Source organism: Gorilla gorilla, chromosome 10, assembly GCF_029281585.2.
Source record: "Gorilla gorilla gorilla isolate KB3781 chromosome 10, NHGRI_mGorGor1-v2.1_pri, whole genome shotgun sequence".
Classification (NCBI taxonomy): domain Eukaryota; kingdom Metazoa; phylum Chordata; class Mammalia; order Primates; family Hominidae; genus Gorilla; species Gorilla gorilla.
Window position 1 is genome coordinate 47,715,712 of NC_073234.2, and position 20,458 is coordinate 47,736,169.

A 20,458-nucleotide genomic window follows, 5' to 3' on the forward strand; every position below is an offset into this window, starting at 1 on the left:
GAAACCCTGTCTCCAAAAAAAAAAAAAAAAAAGGAGGCAACATATCTCAATTCATTCTCAATTCATTCTATGAGATTGGTATTACCCTGATTGGTAATCAAACCAGATAAAGACATCACAAGAAGAAAATTACAGACTAACATCTCTTATAAATATAGACACAAAAATCTTCAACAAAGTACTAGAAAACTTAAATCCAGCAACATGTAAAAAGATTATGCCCTATGACCAACTGAGATTTATCCCAGAAATGCAAGATTGGTTTAACAAATGAAAATTAATCAATGTTATACACCATATTAACAGAATAGGAGACAAAAACCACATGATCATCTAAATAGACAAAACATTTGATAAAATCAAACACTCTTTCATGATAAAAACACTCAACAATCTAGGAATAGAAGGTAACTTCCTCACTTTGATTAAAGTACAGCTACCAAAAAAACAACAGCTAACAACACACTTAATAATGAAAGACTTGCCAGGTGTAATGGCTCATATGTGTAAACCCAGCACTTTGGGAGGCTGAGGTAGGAGGATCCCTTGAGGCCAGGAGTTTCAGACCAGCCTGGTCAACATAGCAAGACCCCAACTCTAACTGAAAAAAGAAAGAGGCCAGGCATGGTGGCTTATATCTGTAATCCTAGCACCTTGAGAGGCCAAGGCAGGAGAGCAAAAAAAAAAAAAAAAAAAAAAAAAAAAAAAAAAAATTAGCCAGGTATGGTGGCATGCACCTGTAGTCCTAGCTACTCAGGATGCTGAGGTGGGAGGATCATTTGAGCCTAGAAGTTGGAGGTTACAGTGAGCTATGATTGCACCACTCTAGCCTAAGTGACAAAGTGAGACCCGTCTCAAAAAAGAAAATAAAAAATATGAGTAGGTTTAACAAGAGAAACACAAGATTTGTACAATGAAAACCACAAAACACAGCTTGGCACAGTGGCTTATGCCTGTAATCCTACCACATTGGGAGGCCAAGGTGGGAGAACTGCTTGAGACCAAGAGTTTGACACAGCCTGGGCAACAAAGCGGGACCCTGTCTCTAACTTAAAAAACAAAATAAGGCCAGGCGAGGTGGCTCACACCTGTAATCCCAGCACTTTGGGAGGCCAAGGTGGGTGGATCTAACCCCATTAGAGATGGGGTTTCACCATGTTGCCCAGGAGTTTGAGACCAGCCTGAGCAACATGGTGAAATCCCATCTCTAAAAAAATTTAAAAATCAAAAAAATACAAAATAAAAAACAAAATAAACCTACAAAAAATACAGTTGAAAGACATTAAGAAGCTTTAAATAAATGTTAAGACATTCGATGTCCGTGGATTGGAATACGATATTGTTAAGATGGCAATACTCCTTGATCTACAGATTCAAGGGAATTCCTATTAAAATCCTAGATGGCTTTTTTTGCGGAAATTGACAAGCTGACCCTAAAATTCATGTGGCAATGCAAAGGACCCAGTATATCCAAAGCAATCTTGAAAAAAGAGAACGAAATTGGAGGATTCATACTTCCTAATTTCAAAACTTACTACAAAGCTAAAATTATCAAGCCGTTTGATACTGGCATAAGGACAGACATATAGAAGAATGAAATAACATTGAAAGTCCAGAAGTAAACCAATATATTTAAGGTCCAATGAGTTTTGGCAAGGGTGCCAAGAGGATTGAATGAGGGAAATAATATCTTTTCCAACAAATGGTGCTGGGACAATTGCGCATGGAAAAGAATGAAATTGGACCTCTGCCTCATGCCATATACAAAATTATCTCATAATGAATCAAAGATCTAAACGTAGGAGCTAAAAACAACAAAATTCTTAGAAGAAAGCACAGGTGTAAATCTTTATGATACTGTATTAGGCAATGGTTTATTAGATATGACACCAACAGCACAAACAAGATAAATTGGACTTTATCAAAATTTAAAACTTTTGAGCTTCAGGCCGGGCGTGGTGGCTCATGCCTGTAATCCCAGCACTTTGGGAGGCCGTGGTGGGCGGATCATGAGGTCAGGAGATCGAGACCATCCTGGTTAACACGGTGAAACCCCGTCTCTATTAAAAATACAAAAAATTAGCTGGGTGTGGTGGCGCATGCCTGTAGTCCCAGCTACTCCGGAGGCTGAGGCAGGAGAATGGCATGAACCCGGAAGGTGGAGCTTGCAGTGAGCGGAGATTGCGTTACTGCACTCCAGCCTGGGCGACTCAAAAAAAAAAAAACTTTTGAGCTTCAAAGGACACTGTCAGAAAGTGAAAAGACAACTAACCTGCAGAATGAGATAAAATATCTGCAAATCATATATCTGATAAGCATCTAGTATCTAGAATATATAAAGAATTCTTATAACTCAACAATAAAGAGGCCGGGCCTCTTTACATGCCTGTAATCCCAACACTTTGGGGGGCCAAGTTGGGAGGATCACTTGAGTCCAGGAGTTTAAGACCAGCCTGACCTAGTGTCTACAGACATTTTTTTTTTTTGAGTCACAGTCTCACTCTGTCACCCAGGCTGGAGTGCAATGGCATGATCTCAGCTCACTGCAACCTCCGCCTCCCGGGTTCAAGCAGTTCTCCTGCCTCAGCCTCCCAAGTAGCTGGGATTACAGGTGCCCACCACCATACCCAGCGAATTTTTGTATTTTTAGTAGAGACAGTTTTGCCATGTTGGCCAAGCTGGTCTTGAACTCCTGACCTCATGGTCCACCTGCCTCGGCCTCCCAAAGTGCTGGGATTACAGGTGTGAGCCACCGCACCTGGCCTGGAAAATTTTAAAAAATCATCTGGACATGGTAGCATGTACCTGTAGTCCTGGCTACTTGGGGTGCTGAGTTGGGAGGGTTGCTTGAGTCTGGGAGGTCGAGGATGCAGTGAGCAGTGATCATGCCACTGCACTCCAACCTGGGCAACAAAGGGAGACCCTGCCAAAAAAACAACAAAAGGCCGGGCGCAGTGGCTCATGCCTGTAATCCCAGCTCTTTGGGAGGCCAAGGCGGGCAGATCACAAGGTCAAGAGATTGAGACCATCCTGGCCAACATGGTGAAAACCTATCTTTACTAAAAATACAAAAATTTGCTGGGTGTGGTGGCGTCTGCCTGTAGTCCCAGCTACTCGGGAGGCTGAGGCAGGGGAATCGCTTGAACCCAGGAGGTGGAGGTTGCAGTGAGCTGAGATCGTGCCACTGCACTCCAGCCTGGTGACAGATCAAGACTCCGTCTCAAAAAACAAAAACAAACAAACAAAAAACATCAATTTAGAATAGTACCTGGAACATAGTAAAATCTATAAATATTAGCTATTGCATGTATACAGCAATAGCCAATTGTTCCAGCACGATTTGTAGAATCCTTTTCCCTCTGATTTTATTTTTATTTATTTATTTATTTATTTATTTTGACACGGAGTTTCGCCGTTGTTGCCCAGGCTGGAGTGCAATGGCGGGATCTTGGCTCACTGCAACCTCCGCTTTCCAGGTTCAAGTGATTCACTTGCCTCAGCCTCCTGAGTAGCTGGGATTTACAGGCGTGAGCCACTGCGCCCGGCCAACATACAAATTGTTCTTATACATTTAAGGTATGTTTCCATCATTGTATTCTTTTAAGTAGGAATTGTTTTAGGGGAGAGTAGTTTGGAAGCCAAGACTCCTCTCAGCTTTTCTCAATTCACTACATAAGAAAGAAAGATTTTACACCTGTTTCATTTTAGGTATCTAGGGAGAAATCACCTAGATTCTTCCTACCTCTCAGAGGGTGCTGTGAGGATAGATGAGATGCTAGACAGAAAGTTCAGAAAGCTGAGTAACATAAAGCTGCAAAAGGAGAGAACAGAGATTCCATAGATAATATTTTAAGTCAACTACAATTCGTTAAATTTTAAGAAACTTATTTATTTTATTTATTTATCGAGACAGGGTCTCACTCTGTTGTCCAGGCTGGAGTGCAGTGGCCTGATGTGGGCTCACTGCAACCTCAACCTCCTGGGCTCAAGCGATCTTCCCACTTAGCCCCCCGAATAGCTACTACAGGTGCAGGCCACCATGCCCGGCTAATTTTATATTTTTTGTAGAGCTGAGTTTTCGCCATGTTGCCCAGGCTGGTCTCAAATTCCTGGGCTCAGGCGATCCTCTTGCCTCGGCCTAGCAGTGTTGGGATTACAGGCGTGAGCCACTGCACCCAGCCTGTTTTTTGTTTTTCTTTTTTCTTTTCCTGGTTTGTCTTGAACAAGACATATAAATGTAAGACTATAGACTTTGCATTTGATATTTCCCCCGAAATCTTCCCAAGTCATAATTCAACTCCTGGTGTGTTACTTCCTCAAAGAGGTCTTCTCTCAAACACTAGGAGTAAAGCTTCTTCCCCACTCCTAGTCACTTTCTGTCTCACTATCCTGAAGCGCTTTTCACTATTTGAAATATTTGTGTTTATTGGCTTTTTAACTGTCTCCCCTTCCTCACTCAAATATAAATTCTACCTGGGTTGGTAACTCCTTAACCCCATGCTTAGAACAATGCTTTGCACGGGGGATATAGCTCAGGGATAGAGCATTTGACTGCAGAACACTGCTTTGCATGTAGTATGCCCTACGTTTTGTGAAAATATTTGCTGAATAATATAGTGATTTTAAAAAATCCCCAAGCAGTTTCATGTATCTCATTTGATCATTACAACTATTTGAATAAAATGAGATTGTTAGTCCCATTGTACAGAGACTCAGAGAAGGTTTCCACTCAAGGCAATAGGGCTAGTAAAATGGTAGTGTTAGAATTGCTGTGCAGGTGGATTGCTTTGTCCGTACATGGACTTCATTTCTAGGGCTAAGGGTATTTTAAATTACTTTGCCGTTACGGAAGCGATGCCTCTGAAAGATAGTAGTAACCACCACTACAGGCACCTGTAAAGATCCTCTCTCCTTTTTCCTTTCTTTCTCCCGCTAGATTCTGCAGCCGAACACGTATGACCTGTGTGGACAGTACTCGCTCAGTCTCCCTCCCCAGCCCTGCCCACAGTAAGCCCGGCCCCTTCTTTTCCCGGAGCCCCGCCTCTCGGCCGCTTTCCAACTCAGCCCCGACGGATCTCGCCCTTCCCCCGCGGCCCCACGACTTCTCGCGAGAGTTGAGCGCGCCTGGCCGGACGGGAGGAAAGTATCCGTTCCGCCGAGGGGGGAAAGGAGGAGCTGGAGACAGATTGTAGGACCGAGCGCGGGCAGGCGGGAGGCAACGGAGCTACCAGCCGGTAAGTCCTTTTAACATTAGCTAGTCCATGATCTGACGGGAGTCTCCCTTTCAACTCTGGCCAGTCCCAGCGTTCCGGGCTGGGGTCTCCCCTCCCAGTCTGTGTTGGACGGGGGCGCTGAGGCGGTGGCCGGGCCCTGTCTGAGGAAGAGGGTGGGGCATAGGCCAAAGCCGACCAATGGGAGAGAAGGAAGCCTCGATTGGCGGCGATGAGCGCTAATTGGAGATCGCTTTTACGTTGCCGAGCGCCGCCCTTCTCTCCCTACTCCCGCCTCCTTCCTTTGGGGGGAAGGCGGGGCCAGAGGCTTGAAGTGTGGGGAGAACTTGGGGTAAGTAGCCCCGGGGGGCACAGGGCGTGGCAAGGAGAGGGGAATTGAATCCTGAGGGAAGGGTAGTCTAGTGGAGCCTAATGGAAGGATCATGGGATGGGGTGGAATGGGAGAAAGAGGAGGGATACTAAACTAGGTTAGAAACCCAGGGCTTCCCAAAAAGTGGGATTAGGAGCTTGGAATTGGAAAAGGGTAATAGGAAGGAGGTAGGAATGAGTAGATGAGAACAAAGATCTTGATCTGGTGACACAACACCCCGTTGGGTTTGGCAGAAAAGATAGATGGGGTGGATTATTGGAAATGAGGGTCATGGCATTTTGATTGAATTAATTAAAAGAACATCAGGGACATGATATCAGAGAGAAAGTATGGATTTGGAGAAAATTAAGTGAATTAATTTAAGAGGACAGTATGGGTGAGCTGAGTCGCCATAAGGCATGGCTTCTGGAAGGATATGAGCCTTGAGAGCGATAAGAGGTGTTTGGGAAGGAGATGGCTGATATACACATGTCTTTAGCCTAGGTATCAGGTGGTTGGGATATTGATTTAGGGCTTCTGGTGGATATGGCACCCAGACTGGTGACCAGCCTCCAAGATGCTGGGATGGGGGTTGAGAAGGAGAAAAATAGAACGCTTTCATCGCTTCTCTTATTTTCCTTCTCCCTCTCTTCTATTACCCAAACTCTTCCCAGACACCGGGATGTGGTCTTGGGACTTAAGCAGTCCAAGTTGGAGCCCCATAGGGACTTATATGTTGCTCTGAATTGCTTGTTATGTTCTCTGACTGGGGTGTTTACAACCCAGGGCACCTCCTACCCAGATTCCCGCGTTGCTACTTTCCTAACTTTAAAAGTTTGTTTTCTGCTTAACAGAGGGTGTTTTAGTATCTCTGAGGGTCATGTCATATTAAGTACAGGTGTGTAGGGGGTGTGCAGAGTTTTCTCAGCAAGCTCACATGAGTCCTGTGTTTAAAAATTTTGCAGTAGTGTAATTCTTGTAGAGATATCAGTCTTTATGGGCATTCTAAGCAGAAATATACTAAAATGAAGTTTGTTTTGTTAAATGTGGCTTCCCCAGTCATTCTCGAAGAGTTGTCGAATGGGTGGTTGCAGTTTGTTTTAGTTAACTTACATAATGTGTTTTTAAATAGTGTAAATAAAATAGACATGTTATTTCAGGAAAGTGAAAAATGTTCAGTTTTTTCCTTTGTGTCCAGACGCAGAAACTAAAGCTATGTCATAATATCTTAGGCCAAGGGCTGGGGAAATCAAACACAATTTGTACTTACACATGGAAGTTGTAAGGTAAGTGGAGGCTCTTGCGAAATGTAACATGTCTGTAAGAAAAGAAGCTAAAGAAAAGTTTGGCAGCTCTACTAAGTAGTCTTACCAGCTCTTAATTCTGTACAGAAAAGGGACAGGGCTTTGCCCTTTGTTTGATAGTTGTGTATCATTTAATAACGAATTGGACTAATATAGCCAATTAATAACTTCTTTGCTCTTGCGTAGATTTTGCTTTTACATTCCTTCTCTTCTCCTTTTACTTTTGAGAAGTGAAATAATGTCTGAAATATCAGTAAAGCTATTATATGAAGAGAAATCAGAGTACGTAGTTGTATTAACCTTTGGTTTTCTGCAATCAGCTGAAGCCTTTCTCCCTGGCCAAGAAGTTGCCCCTATAGCACATTGAGACCAATTCATTGCTGACCCGTTAGCATTAACTACTGAGCTGGGTTCTAGTATTTCACAGTAAGAGCATTGCTATTGGACATTCAGAACATTTCCAGTTTGCCTGGCAGCAGTACAAAAAATTACCCAGTGAGAGAGCAGAGTCCCTTGTTTTGGTCTTCTGCCCTAGAATTGGTGATGGCTTTGACTAGGGCACTATTAAACCCAAGATTTTTTTTTTCTCACTAGTGCTACCATCTAGCAGAAAGCTAGAGTGATAACACTGCTCATCTTTCAACTTGTGGATCAAAGTTTACACCCTGTGGTAGTTTCAGTGTTGTAATTTTTAAACACGTTTGTTTACCACGGTTTTAAAATGTTAATAGCTCTACTTACAGTATCTTGTTCTCTTTCCTTTCCTCATTTCCAACCCAAAATGAAAATTGTTTTTTCAACCAACTCTTAAACTACTTCTTTGCCTGGAGTAAAGTCACTGGCTCTGTCTGAACACAGCTGCTCCGAAGTTCTCAGAAGTTATTGTTTTGTGCATGTCAAGACTGAGTTTTTCCTAGGCTACAGTGGGAGGGAGTTAGTGTTACAGCAGCCTCCTATCCACGTCTGATAAGGAGGAGCCTTCTCCTTGCAAGGAAGTTTTAGGTGGAACAGATAGAACTCCACGTAAATGTCTAATAAAGCTAGCTCTTTTCTTGAGACTAGTTAGCATACTGGTATATAATTGTCCCTTATCCCTTGATAAAAGTACTAAAGTTAAGGTACAGGTGTTTCTTTGAGAAAAACAAATGCAGCATTCATTTAAAAGGAAAAAGCATTCATTTCTTTTGTTGTTGGTTTCTCAGAAAATGGTCCTACGATTTTGGAGTTCATGAAAAAGTCTTCTGTCTCTTTAAAAATATGTCAAAGAAAATAATTTTTAAGCTTCTCTGACATTTACTCATTTTGACATGTTGCCTTCCCCTAAGGTTTTTTTAGGAGGGATCAAATAAATTCATGATGTGTGAAAACACATCAGAGTTGGTATGATGTGTTAAAAGACGGTTGGTCTTTTAACTTTTGAATACTCTAAGAAGAAAGTCTCCACTTCACAGATACCCTGTTCCATTATGGGAGCTTTACTTTTAGAACATTTTTTACATTGTGCTGAAGCTCTTTAGCTCTGTTATCTGAAGCCACAATAAATAAATCTAGTTCCTTGTTAACATAGTAGTCTTCAAGTATTTCATGACACTTATCGCTTTCATTCTTTTAGAGACAGGGTCTCGCTATGTTGCCCAGGCTGGAGTGCAAGTGACGTGATCACAGATCATTGTAACCTCGAACTCCTGGGCTAAAGTTATCTTCTAGTCCTAGCTTCCTGAGTAACTAGGACTCTTGGCCTCAAGCAGTCCTCCCAGCCTCCAAGTAGCTGGGACCACAGGTGCATGCCACCATGCCTGGCTAATTTTTAAATTTTTTGTAGAGATGGGGTCTCCCTGCATTGCCCAGGCTCTTCTTGAATTCCTAGGTTCAAGCCATCTCCCCACCTCGGCCTCCCAAAGTGCTGGAATTACAGGCATGAGCCACTGAGCCCAGCCCGTACGATTTCTTAAGTGACATTTTTAATAAAAGATCAGGCTCTTCATCAAGTTAGTTACCTGAGTGGTTTATGGTTCCTCATCTAGGTCTGAACATCTCAGATATAATCTAATAAATACAAACTACGGGGGGAATCACAACTTCTATTTTATTGCACTCTATGCCTCTGTTTTTAAAGCCTAAGATCACATTAGTTTGTGTAGTTGATTTTTTTTTTTTTTTTTTTTTGAGACAGAGTCTTGCTCTGTCACCCAGGCTGGAATACAGTGGCTCGATCTTGTTTCACTGCAACCTCCGCCTCCCGGGTTCAAGTGATTCTCCTGCCTCAGCCACCAGAGTAGTTGGGATTACAGGCCTGCACCACCACACCCAACTAATTTTTTTTTTTTTGTATTTTTAGAAGAGACAGGGTTTCACCATGTTGGCTAGGCTGGTCCCGAACTCCTGACTTTAAGTGATCCACCCACCTTGAACTCCCAAAGTGCTGGGATTACAGGCGTGAGCCACCGGGCCAGCCATGTAGTTGATTTTTTGATAACTTTACGTTTATCCCTGTAATTATCATCTTGTTAATTTGGTTTGTTGTTTTAGCTTGATAATGTCATTTCACCTCTTGACCATTTCTCATATGTTTGTATTATTGATAAATTTGATAAACATGATACCTGTGTTTTTGTTTTAGGTCACTGGTAAACATGTATAAGGGTAGAACAATGCTATACAACATGAGTAGACTATCATTATGTTAACATTAACCTGTTAGTCAACTTTTGGATGAAATTCAGTTGTGAATCCCATCTGCCATTTTATATAATCTAACCTTTATTTTCTATGAAATAGCAAGGGGTATCTTGTTGAAATCCAAATGCAGTATATTCTGCCTCTGACATCTCTGAACTCCTAGGCTAGTGACCCTGTCAAAAAAGAAAATGAAGTTGCATATTAGTTGCTGTTTGGGTATCTTATGCTACTGTTTATAGATCACTGCATAACTTGCCAGTGGTTCATAAGTGATCTGTTTAATAATTCATTTAGAATCTTTCTGAGAAATAATATTTCACTAGTCTACGATTTCTGTACTCGACCTCCCTTGCCCCACATTTTAAAAAATTATAATTTTCCCATTTCCAAGACTTCTAGTCCTGTTTTTTTTCATTTTCAAATAATTATAGAAAATTAACCATATTTCTTCATAGTTGCAGGGATTTTTTGTGGTTATTTTGTTATTGTCTTTTGGTTGTGGTTTTTTTCTTTTTTTTTTTTTTGAGATGAAGTCTCACTGTGTTCCCCAGGCTGGAGTGCAGTGGCACGCTCACTGCAACCTCTGCCGCCCAGGTTCAAGCAATTCTCAGGCCTTAGCTTCCCAAGTAGCTGGGATTACAGGCATGTGCCACCACACCTGGCTAATTTTTGTATTTTTTTAGTAGATATGGGTTTTCATCATGTTGGCCAGGCTGGTCTTGAACTCCTGACCTCAAGTGATCCGCCTACCTCGGCCTCCCAAAGTGCTAGGATTACAGGCGTGAGCCACCGTGCTCGGCCATGGTTTTTTTTTGAGACAGGGTCTCACTCTGTTGCCCAGACTGGAGCACAGTGGCACAATCATGGCTCATACTGCAGCCTCAGTATCCCAGGCTCAAGCAATCCTCCTACCTCAGCCTCCTGAGTAGCTGAGACTAAAGGCTCATGCCACCATGCCTGGCTAATTTTGTTTATTTTTTGTAGAGGTCTCATCATGTTTCCCACGCTGGTCTCGAACTGCTGGGCTCAAACAATCCTCCTGCTTTAGCCTCCCAAAGTGCTGAGATTACACGCATGAGCTACTGTGCCTGGCCAGATTTTTTGACATTAGATGAAATTCTGTTTCGGAAACTTTTTTTTTTTTCTGAGGCAGGGTCTCCCTCTGTCTCCCAGGCTGGAGTGCAATGGCGCCATCTTGGCTCACTGCAGTCTCTGCCTCCTGGGCTCAAGCGATTATCCTGCCTCTGCCTCCTGAGTAGCTAGGACTACAGGTGTGCGCCACCATGCCCATCTAATTTTTGTATTTTTTGTAGAGACGGAGTTTCCCATGTTGCCTAGGCTGGTCTTGAATTCCTAAGTTCAGGTGATCTGCCTGCTTTGGCCTCCCAAAGTGCTGGAATTACAGGCTGGGCCCCCATGCCCAGCTTGTTTTGGAAACTCTTTTTTTTTTTTTTTGACACGGAGTCTCGCTCTGTCTCCCAGGATGCAGTGCAGTGGTGTAATCTCAGCTCACTGCAACTTCTGCCTCCCAGGTTCAAGGAGTTCTCCCCCTCAGCCTCCCAAGTAGCTGGGACTGCAGGCACATGCCACCACGCCTGGCTAATTTTTGTATTTTTAGTAGAGACGTGGTTTCACCATGTTGCAGGCTGGTCTCAAACTCCTGGCCTCAGCTGATGCGCCCGCCTGGGCCTCCCAAAGTGCTGGGCTTACAGTGTGAGCCACTGCACCTGCCCTTGGAAACTCTTTTAGGAAAAAAAACTTTATTCCCTGGACATTTCAACTTAGAAATGAAAGAATTAAACTACTCTCTGAAAACAATTTTATGTAGTTTCCCTGTAATGTTGACATCTCCAGTTTAGACCTAACTTTTCATTTTCTTTTTTTTTTTTTTTCTTTTTTTTTTTGGAGACAGAGTCTTGCTGTGTCAGCCAGGCTGGAGTGCAGTGGTGCAGTCTTGGCTCACTGCAACCTCTGCCTCCCAGGTTCAAGCAATTCTCACGCCTCAGCCTCCCAAGTAGCTGGGACTACAGGTGCCCACCACTGTGCCCGGCTAACTTTTTGTGTTTTAGTAGAGATGGGGTTTCACCATGTTGCTCAGGGTGGTCTCGAACGCCTGAGCTCAGGCAATCCACCTACCTCAGCGTCCCAAAGTGCTGGGATTACAGGCGAGAACCATCGCGTCTGACCCTAATTTTTCATTTTCTGTTTGGAATAAAAACCTATACCAACTATAAACACACACACACACACACACACACACACATAATTGCCATTTATAATTGTAGTTTATTGGCAAGGATGGTCTAAGTTTGCCAGGTCTAAGTGTTATAGGTGAAGGGTGCTACATATGAGATACGACTTCAGAAGACATCTCTAGGGACTAAAGACTTTACATTGGCAGGCAGCAACTTTTCCTGCTTGTTAATTTTAGACCTGACAGTTGAATTTATGTTTGAGCAATTTTAGCTGATAAATGCATTTTTTAAGTACCTTCCTCTTTTGGCATTTTAATTTTTACTTTCGTTTTTAAAAAATTGCAAATCGTGAATGAATGTGCATATTAAATTAGCATGCTACTAGGCAGGGAAACAATGCATTTTCTTTTGATACCTTCTCATCCGATAGTATTAGTTATGAATTCTCCTGGAAAGCAGGATGGACTCGATAACCCCTCAAGGTCCTTTTCAGGCCAGAACTTTCATAAATAGAAGTTAAGATCAAGGAACTTACTCTTGAAGAATCAGGAAGAAAAATAGACTGTAAAGAAAATAAAATTGAAATGTTTCTGTCGACCCAGTGGGAATGGATAAACACAAGTAAGGAACATAAATGACGAGAAATAATAACTCCTTTGAGCTAAAAACAAAACAAAAATCAACAACAAATATTTTGCATTGGAGTCATTTTATATCTTAAAAATATTTTATCATGACATTTTCTCTTCGACATTTCCCTTGTGGACACTTTGTGTTGAAAGAATGTTGGGTTTTGTTCCTGTTAAATCATAGTATTTTGTTTCCTTCCTTTCTCTTGTTTGTCCTTTTGTTTAAAAACTTTTTTTTTTTTTTTGGTCTTCTGTATAATGTACTGACTGCTTGTATACAATGAGGCAAGATTCAATTCAATTTTGAAAGTATTTGCTATATCACTTCCTCGGAAATGAAGGATGAGTGTTACAATTCAGGAAAGGTTGTATGAAAAGATAAACTTGTATAAAAAGATAAGCTTTTAAAATTTTGTAGGCAAACATTTAACGAAGGTTCCCAACCAAAGCAAAGCTGAGTTAGTATAGTAGTCTTTTTTTTATTATTATTTAAAAAAATTTTTTTTGAGACATAGTCTTGCTCTGTCACCCAGGCTGGAGTGCAGTGGCACAATCTTGGCTCACTGCAGCCTCCGGCTTCTGATTACAAGCAATTCTTCTGCCTCAGCCTCCCGAGTAGCTGGGATTACAGTTGCCTGCCACTATGCTTGGCTAATTTTTGTATTTTTCGTAGAGACAGGGTTTCAACCATGTTGGCCAGGCTGCTCTCGCACCCCTGACCTCAAATGATCCACCCACCTTGACCTCCCAAAGTGCTGGGATTACAGGTGTGAGCCACTGTGCCTGGCCTAGTATAGTAGTTTTAAGAAGGACATAATACATAAGCATTGGTTGGGCACAGTAGTTCACACCTATAATCCTAGCACTTTGGGAGGCTTGGGCCCAGGAGTTCGAGACCAGCCTGGGCAACATGACAAAACCCTGTCTCTATAAAAAATACAAAAATTGGCCGAGTGTGGTGACACGCATTTGTAGCGCCAGCTACTTGGGAGGCTGAAGTGGGAGGATTGCTTCAGCTCAGGAAGCAGAGTTTGCAGCCAGCCCAGGTTGCAGCACTGCACTCCAGCCTGGGCAACAAAGTGATACCCTGTCTCAAAGAAAGAAATAATACATAAGTTTACAGTAAAACTCATTACAAACCCTTGACTTCAGGTTGTTAGCTTTTTCTCACCTTTTTTTTTTTTTTTTTTTTTTGGAGACAGAGTCTTTCTCTGTTGCCTAGGCTGGAGTACAGTGGCATGGTCTCGGCTCACTGCAATCTCCGCCTCCCAGGTTCAAGCAGTTCTCCTGCCTCAGCCTCCTGAGTAGCTGGGATTACAGGCACACGCTGCTACACCTGGCTAATTTTTTAGGTATTTTAGTAGAGATGGGGTTTCACTGTGTTACCCAGGCTGGTCTCGAACTCCTGAGCTCAGGCAATCCACCCGCCTCAGGCTTCCAAAGTGCTGGGATTACAGGAATGAGCCACCGCATCCGGCCACGCCTTTTCTCATCTTTTGGCAATTTTAATCCTCAGTGTTCCCATACATTTGAAACCAGAATGTGCATAAAGTTTCTTTTTTTCTCTTCAATACTGTATCTCTTCTTAATAAATATCACGAAAGTCTATGAAAGTGTAGGTTGGGTGAGTTGGCCCACACATGTAATCCCAACACTTTGGGAGGCTGAGGTGGGCAGGTTGCTTGAGCTTGGAGTTCGAGACCAGCCTGAGCAACACAGGGAGACCCCATCTCTACAAAAAATTTTAAAATTAGCTGGGCTTGGTGGTGCACGCCTTTAGTCCTAGCTACTTGGGAGGCCAAGGCGGGAGGATTACTTGAGCCTGGGAGGCGGAGGTTTCAGTAGCTGAGATCATGCCACTGCACTCTAGCCTGGGTAACAGAGTGAGACCCTGGCTCAAAAAAACCCAAAAGTAAACTAACAGGAGCCAAGATTTAGCTTAGAAAGTCATTTCATGAGCTTGTGGCATGGACATCTGTGGTCACATGTTTTGCCACAGCCCCACCTTCTCACAAAACCCAGCTTGCTTCCTTTGAGTGGAATTGCTTACTGTTTTCTCCTGATCTGATAGATTGCTTCTTTTTGCTGTAGTAGACAAGGAATGTTTGTGTGCTAAACCGGTCAATTTTTGGGGAGGGCTTAAAATTACCATGCAGTAAGAAAAAAACATTTTGTCAGATTGAAAAATAGGGCACAACCATTCTTTCTGAAATAGGAATATGCCTGACTCATTATTATTATCATTATTTTTAGAGATGGGTCTGGGTTTGTCACCCAGGCTGGAATGCAGTGGCATGATCATAGCTCACTGGCAGCCTTGAACTCCTGAGCTCCAGTGATCCTCCAGTCCTCCTGCCTCAGCCTCCCAAGTAGCTGGGACTACAGACGCACACCCCCTCGCTTCCGATCCAGCCAATCTTTAATTATTTTGCAGAGAAAGGATTTTGCTCTCTTGCCCAGGGATCTAAAACTCCTGAGCTCAAGGGATCCTTTTGCCTCAGCTTCCCAAAATGTTGGGATTACTGGTGTGAGCCATCGCATCCAGCCCCTAACTATATTATAAAATCAGGATGATTTGTTGAATGTGACATAATTACTGTAAATGATTCATGTTGGTACCAAGTTTCTTGCCAGTAATATTTAAGTTTTATCAAACTTGAATAACACCTTGTTGGTTTTGTTTAACATCATATTTCTGGTACCAACATGACTCCTGTAGCACCATTTTCTTTTTTATTTTTCTTTTCTTTTTTATTTTACTTTTCTTTTTTTTGAGACAGAGTCTCGCTCTGTCACCCAGGCTGGAGTGCAGTGGCACGAGCTCGGCTCACTGCAAGCTTCGCCTCCTGGGTTCATGCCATTCTTCTGCCTCAGCCTTCCGAGTAGCTGGGACTACAGGCGCCCGCCACCATGCCTGGCCAATTTTTTTGTATTTTTAGTAGAGACGGGGTTTCACCATATTAGCCAGGATGGTCTCAATCTCCTGACCTTGTGATCCGCCCGCCTCGGCCTTCCAAAGTGTTGAGATTACAGGCTTGAGCCACCGCACCCAGCTCTTTTTTCTTTTTCTTTTCTTTTGAGATGGCGTCTTGCCGTGTTGCCCAGGCTAGAGTGCAGTGGCATGATTTCTGCTTACCAAAACCTCTGCCTCCTGGGTTCAAGTGATTCTCCTGCCTCAGCTTCCTGAGTAGCTGAGATTATAGGCACCTGCCACCATGCCTGGCTAATTTTGTATTTTTAGTAGAGACAGGGTTTCACCATGCTGGCCAAGCTGGTCTTGAACTCCGGACCTCAGGCGATCTGCCTGCCTTGGCCTCCCAAAGTGCTGGGATTACAGGCATGGGCCACCACGCCCAGCCAACACCATTTTCTTTAACTTATTTTTTGAAGTTTTGGTCAATAGTAGTTTGCTAATACTTTACACTTACATGTTTGGGACTGGTGAGAGTGAATTGGTGAGCATTGGAATAACCCCAAATAGATCACTGTTGAAAATATGTGGACAGACTTAGGAAATAAATATTTTTTCCTGAGAACTTCTAAGTGTCTCAGTGATTGTCATTGTGGGATAGTGCAGCTATTTCCTATCCAGAACCAATCTTATGCTTTAATATTAAAGCCTGTCAGGTTTTTTGTTCTTTGCAGCCTGTTTAAGATTTTAAATTGGTCCTTTAAATTAAAAGGTAATTTTAAAAGATCAGTGTTTTGGGGTTGATTACTTTTGGCTTATTGTTTTGAGGATCATACTTTATCTGAAAATGGCAGAACAAACCAAAATTTTTTGTTTAGTTTTTGTTCAGCATCCTATCGGTTTCCAGGAGTTTTTCAACTTCTAAAATGCACACTGAGGCCAAACATAGATAAATACAATGTTCTCCAGTTATTTCTAACTTTGCTTCCTGCTGTCACTTTAGCAAGTTGTTGCTTCTTTGTTTTTGCTTTATTAACCTTTCTGGGGATAGCTCAAAATAGTCCTGGAATCCTCTGAAAGCCTAGAGAGCCTTAAAAAAAAACTTGAAGTAGTTGCCTGTATGCAGCTGCTTCCAGGTAGGTTCTAAGCTTTGGCTATGTGTTGCCTAACTTATGATTCAGCCTAATTCTCACTCTCATCTGTTTTCAGTCATTTGCTGCAAAACTATTTGGTCTATTTAAGCTGGCTCCTTTCTTTGAAGCCAGTTTCTGCATGTCTGAGCTTGAAATCCAGAAATTAATTTCAGCCTTCTGTTTGATCAATCTGGGGCCCTCTACTGCTTGTGTATTTCTTAAAGCAGTGGATCTCAAACTTTTTGGTCTCGGAATTCACCCCATAATACTTTTAAAAATTATTGAGGGCCAGGCCTAGTGGCTCACACCTGTAATTCCAGCACTTTGGGGGGTTGAGGTGGGGGTGGGGGGATTGCTTGAGTCCAGGAGTTTGAGACTAGCCTGGGTAATATAGTGAGACCTTGTCTTTACAAAAATTTTAAAAATTATCCGAGCTTGTTGGTGCACTCCTGTAGTCCCAGCTACTCAGGAGGCTTAGGTAGGAGGATCACTTGAGCCAGGGAGACAGAGGTTGCAATGAGCTGAGATTGTGCCACTGCACTCCAGCTTGGGCAACAGAGTGAGACCGTGTCTCACAAAAAAATAAAATAAAATAAAATAAAATAATTGAGGACTCCAAAGAGCATTTGTTTATCTGGGTTATATCTGTTGATATTTAGCATATTAGCAATTATGAGATAAGTTTTTAAAATATTTATTAATTTACTTTAAAATAACAAACCCATTACATGTTAACATAAATAACTATTTTGTTTAAAAAGAATTTGGGGGAAGAACTTCAGATCTCTTTAATGTCTGGCTAACTAGAAAACAGCTGGATTCTCATATCTGCTTCTGCATTCAATCTGTTAAGATATGTCATTTTGTTTTAAGTATTTGAAGAAAATGATGTAATGGGAAAAGAAAGGATTATTTTCAGGTAATTGTATATAGTCTTCTTTGATACTACAGCAAAATCTGAAAAGTGATAGTTTCATAAAGGTTAGCTGTGGTATAGAATTTGAAACCACATCTGTGAACTTTTTAGTACTGCTATGTTAAAATGCATTGGCTCAGGATAAATAGCTATCATTGGGAAATTTTTAAAAAATGCATTGGCCTCACTTGCCTTTTTTTTTCTTGAGACAGAGTCTCGCTCTGTCGTCCAGGCTGGAGTGCAGTGCTGTGAGGTTGGCTCACTGCAACCTCTGCCTCCCAGGTTCAAGCGATTTTTGTGCCTCAGCCTCCCGAGTAGCAGGGACTACAGGCGCGCGCTACCATGCTCAACTAATTTTTGTATTTTTAGTAGAGACAGGGTTTCACAGTGATGGCCAAGCTGGTCTCGAACTCCTGGCTGCAGGTGATCTGCCCACCTCAGCCTCCCAAAGTGCTGGGATTACAGGCGAGAGCTACTGCGCCCGGCCAGCCACCTTGCCCAGCCTAACTTACTGTTTAAATAGATCTTTTACTCACAAATGATTTTAACCTTCATGAACCCCCTGAAAGATCTGTAGGGATCCCTGGAGCGCACTGTGAGAACTGTAGTCTTAGAGCACCAACCTTGAAAAATGCAGCTGTTGGGCAAGGTGGCTCACTCCTGTAATCCCAGCACTTTGGGAGGCTGAGGCGGGTGGATCACGAGGTCAGGAGATTGAGACCATTCTGGCCAATGTGGTGAAACCCCATGTCTACCAAAAATACAAAAATTAGCTGGGCGTGATGGCACATGCCTGTAGTCCCAGCTACTCAGGAGAATCGCTTGAACCCGGGAGGTGGAAGTTGCAGTGAGACGAGATTGAGCCACTGCACTCCAGCCTGAGTGACAGAGAAAGACTCCATCTTAAAAAAGAAAAGAAAAAGAAAAATGCAGCTTCCAGGCATGGTGGCTCATGCCTGTAATTCCAGCACTTTAGGAGGTCAAGGCAGGAGGATCACTTGAAGGTCAGGAGTTCGAGACCAGCCTAGCCACTATGGTGAAACCCCGTCTCTACTAAAAATACAAAAATTAGCTGTGTGTGGTGGTGCGAGCCCGTAGCCCCAGGTGCTCGGGAGGCTGAGGTGGGAGAATCGCTGGAACCCAGGAGGTGGAGGTGGCAATGAGCTGAGATGGTGCCACTGCACTCCAGCCTGGGTGACAGAGCGAGACTCCTTCTCAAAAAAAAAGAAAAAAAATGCAGCTGTTTTCCTATACTTTTCACATGTCACAACATATTCTTTCCGATTTTTTTTCAACTGTTGAAAAATGTAAAAACTGGCTGAACGTGGTGGCTCATGTCTGTAATACCAGCAGTTTAGGAGGCTGAGGTGGGCAGATCACTTGAGGCCAGGAGTTTGAGACCAGCCTGGCCAACACAGTGAAAACCTTGTCTCTACTAAAAATTGAAAAAAATTAGCTGGTCATGGTGGCACATGCCTGTAATCCCAGCTACTCAGGAGGCTGAGGAATGAGAACTGCTTGAACCCGGGAGGCAGAGGTTGCAGTGAGCCAAGATCCCGTTACTGCACTCTAACCTGGGCAACAGAGTGAGACTCTGTCTCAAAAAGAAAAGAAAATAAAAATGTAAAAACTACTCTTAGCTTGTGGGCCACATAAAAATAGGTGATAGGCTGAATTTCGCCCATGAGTTGAAGTTTGCTAACTCATATATACTATTACTGGATTAAGAATTTTTGTTTGTTTGTTTGTTTTGCGATAGAGTCTCGCTCTGTCACCAGGCTGGAGTGCAGTGGCGTGATTTCGGCTCACTGCAACCTCCAACTCCCTGGTTTGAGCGATTCTCCTGCCTCAGCCTCCAGAGCACGTGCCACCATGCCCAGCTAATTTTTGTATTTTTGGTAGAGACGGGGTTTCACCATGTTGGCCAGGAGTGTCTCGATCTCCTGACCTCGTAATCTGCCCACCTTGGCCTCCCAAAGTGCCGGGATTACAGGTGTGAGCCACCACACCCAGCCTGGATAATGAATTTTAAAATAATTACAATAAAACATGCTTAATGTTAAAAATGTGAATATTAGCTGGGTACGGTGGCTCACCCTTGTAATCCCAGAACTTTGGGAGGCCAAGGCAGGAGGATCGCTTGAGCCCAGGAATTTTGAGACCAGCCTGGGCTACATGGCAAGACCCCCTGTCTCTACAAAAAAAAAAAAAAAAAATGAGCTGGGCATGGTGGTGTGCACCTATAGTCCCAGCTACTCAAGAGGCCGAGACAGGAGGATCACTTGAACTAGGAGGTCAAGGCTGTAGTGAACTGTGATCATGCCACTGTACTCCAGCCTGGGTGACAGTGAGACCTTGTCTCAAACAAACAAGAAAACCCACCAAAAAAAACAAACTATGAGCATCACTTAATTTTCCTAAATAAAATGATACCCCAGAACATGTAGCCCCTCAAATTCATGTTTCGGGACATTTATTTATATAATAAGCATATGTAACATGTTTATATATAATAAGCATATATAACAGTACCTGTTATGCTCTGAAGTGTTGGTAAAACATGATTCAGTTGTAAGTAGACAACTTTTTAGAGGTTGTAAATAGATATGGTGTCCATTCTTGTATCTTTTTTTTTTTTTTTTTGAGACAGAGTCTCACTCTATTGCCCAGGCTGGAGGGCAGTGGTGTGATCTCAGCTCACTGCAACCTCCGCCTTCTGGGTTCAAGTGATTCTCCCACCTCACCCTCCCAAGTAGCTGGGATTACACGTTCCCGCCATGACACCCAGCTAATTTTTGTATTTTTAGTAGAGATAGGGTTTCACCATGTTAGCCAGACTGGTCTTCAACGTCTGGCCTGAAGGGATCCACCTGCCTCATCATCCCAAAGTGCTGGGATTACAGGTGTGAGCCACTGCACCTGGCCCATTTTTGTATCTCGTTTGGAATGTATGAGAACAGGTAACTAGGATCAGACTGACCTTAACCCCTTGACCTTTTTTGTCTATATATATTTTGTAACTCTCTGCCTCAGTTTTCCAGTCTGTTAGCAAGTGCTTTACAAAACACTAATATAAAACAATAAGGCTAAAATCCAGGCATGGTGGCTCAC

General features: G+C 42.9%; 1 protein-coding gene across 13 annotated transcripts in view; it reads left to right on the forward strand.

Moving 5' to 3' along the window:
* Positions 1 to 5,084: 5,084 nt before the first annotated feature.
* Positions 5,085 to 20,458, forward strand: part of LOC101153190 (cyclic AMP-dependent transcription factor ATF-7) — a 121,635-nt gene continuing 106,261 nt past the window's right edge. For 5 of the 13 annotated variants that reach the window (XM_055357088.1, XM_055357089.1, XM_055357090.2 and 2 more), the window contains exon 1: positions 5,085 to 5,234. The gene's annotated coding sequence lies outside the window, so the exon portion shown is untranslated. The other 8 variants (XM_063693954.1, XM_019038941.4, XM_019038944.4 and 5 more) reach the window with 6 other exon arrangements.